This window comes from Austrofundulus limnaeus, unplaced genomic scaffold, assembly GCF_001266775.1.
Source record: "Austrofundulus limnaeus strain Quisiro unplaced genomic scaffold, Austrofundulus_limnaeus-1.0 Scaffold2, whole genome shotgun sequence".
Classification (NCBI taxonomy): domain Eukaryota; kingdom Metazoa; phylum Chordata; class Actinopteri; order Cyprinodontiformes; family Rivulidae; genus Austrofundulus; species Austrofundulus limnaeus.
The window spans coordinates 638,691-640,938 of NW_013952404.1; the positions used below are offsets into that span (position 1 = coordinate 638,691).

At 39.7% G+C, this 2,248-nt stretch overlaps 1 protein-coding gene across 1 annotated transcript in view; it reads right to left on the reverse strand.

The window, feature by feature from the left end:
• Window positions 1–2,248, reverse strand: part of alk (ALK receptor tyrosine kinase) — a gene marked incomplete in the record, with an annotated part of 370,289 nt that overhangs the window by 47,575 nt on the left and 320,466 nt on the right.

Consider the following 2,248-nt stretch of genomic DNA (forward strand, 5'->3'; position numbering starts at 1 on the left):
TATATATATACATACACACACACTGTATATGGGTACAGGGCCGGCCCTAACCAATATGGTGCCTTAGGCATGATTTCAGGTGGTGCCCTTGTGTAATTTTCAAAATTTCACTGGCAATTTCCAGACATTCACATATAAAATGAAATAATTTTCCAGGTTGTACGATTAAAATAGTTAACGATGTAATTCATTTGAAACAGAATACCAGAAGTCAACCTGTTCATGATAACAAGCTGCTGTGGAGTGAAGCAGTTCTAGGGGGGTCCAGGGGTATAGTCTCCTGGAAAACTTTGTAAAAGATCTACCCAAAACTCTGCATTTTCCAGCCAATTGATGTCCATTTTACAACATTTTTGGGATTAATAAAACATAAAATCAGTATTTTATGAAGGTAGAAGACCAAAAATGAGGCTTTATCCTGAACTTTATCTGAAATTATAACTGAAACTTCCATTATCCTTATTTTGTTTTCTATTTAAGCACAAAACAACAGTAGCTAGTCTTGACTGCATCATATGATACTTTTATCACAAAATATCCTCTGCTCAATACAACACCTCATGTAGTAACAAAGTTGAGAAACCAACAGAACAAGTTACCTTCATAAACCTGAGTAACCAGTGATTATTCTATTGACAAAATCAACTAAAAATTGATAAAATATTTTTTTGTCCTCCATTTGTGGTGCCCCCCACATGGACGGCACCCTTAGCATTTCCCTAAACTGCCTATACCATGGGCAGGCCATATAGATAAATAGTTCAGATCTCTTGAACAGCACTTTTATGTTCTGAACTATTTAACTATATTTGTACCCATGGCCTGCCCGTGGWATAGGCAGGGTARGGAAATGCTAAGGGTGCCGTCCATGCWGGGGGCACCACAAATGGAGGTCAAAACCAACATATTTTATACATTTTTATCAGAGTATAGTTTAGTCTGTAGAATCACCACTGGTTACTTAGGTTTCAAAAAAGGAGACAAATCTGAAACAACTGCTGTGGAATCGGATTATYATCAAAATATTTTGGTGTAATTTCAGAGAATAAACCACTGATGTGTAGGTTTGGATGCTGTGCAGCCCAATGGAGAAGTGAAGATTCTGTTGAAGGAGCAGAGGGTAATAAAAAAAAGGAGAGAAGAATCAGAAGAAAGGGATGAAGGTGAAATGAAGGCGATGTGAGGAAAATAAACCAGGACAACAGACTGAGATCAGAACAAGTCCTGACAGTGAGAAGGGACGGTGGGGAACCAGCATAATAATCGTTTCTTATGCAGGCGAAATGGGAGACAAATGTAGAAATGAAAGGGATGTGTCCTCGCCCCAGATAGCAGGGTGGGGTGGGGGTTGCTGACGTTTGGTGGGGTTAATCACTGAGCATGTCGGGATGGGAGGGGTGACGGATCTGCTGAGCTAAAACCCTCATCAGGCTCGCCRTCCTGCCCTGCAGACGTCAAAGCATCAGACCCGAGGGAGACGTCTGTCGAATCGCTCAGTCGCCTCTGAAAAGCAGAACTTAAAGTTCAGCTTCTCCCCTCTGAGTTAATATCTATGATAATCACAAGAGCGAGAGCAGCGAGATCTGAGGTTGGGTTCATTCTAACAGAGCAGGACGTTACAGCAAACAGATATATAAAATGTTTGTTTAAAAAATAGTTTCTACAGACTAACTCCTGTGACTTCTGTTCATTTTATTATCCTGGAACATTATAAATCTTATTATACACAGTTGTGTCTGTTAAACTGTCAGCCCAGTGTTTAAAACTGAAGCTGCAGTCATATAAACCTGCTCAAATGAGCGAAATGRGCCACAAAGAAACCATCCTGACAGTTCCACGGTGCTGATGTCCACCCTTCTCTCTCCAAAAGGTCCATTTTTCCCACTTTTGTCCTTTAAGTCTTATAATAAATAGTTCCTCTTTTTATTTGTGGCCTCTGCAGTTTTSCCCATAGCTTGACTGAAGTCCATCTGTCCCTAACTGAGTTTAGCTCATAAAAGAGCAGAAAAACTAAAGCTGGCATTGAGGCAGGGAAAGCTGTTRACTTGTGAGCAGGATGGAAGGATGTGAGAACCTTCCAGTGGATAAAAACAAATTAATACCAACATGATRGCAGCATCATCCTGTGGGGACGTTTTCCTGAACAGGAAGTTGGGAAAAACTAAAAAGGTAAAAAAACAAAAAAACACTTTCTAGTAAAATGCAGTTCACATTTTTTGTATGTGCTCAGAAACAATATATATATATA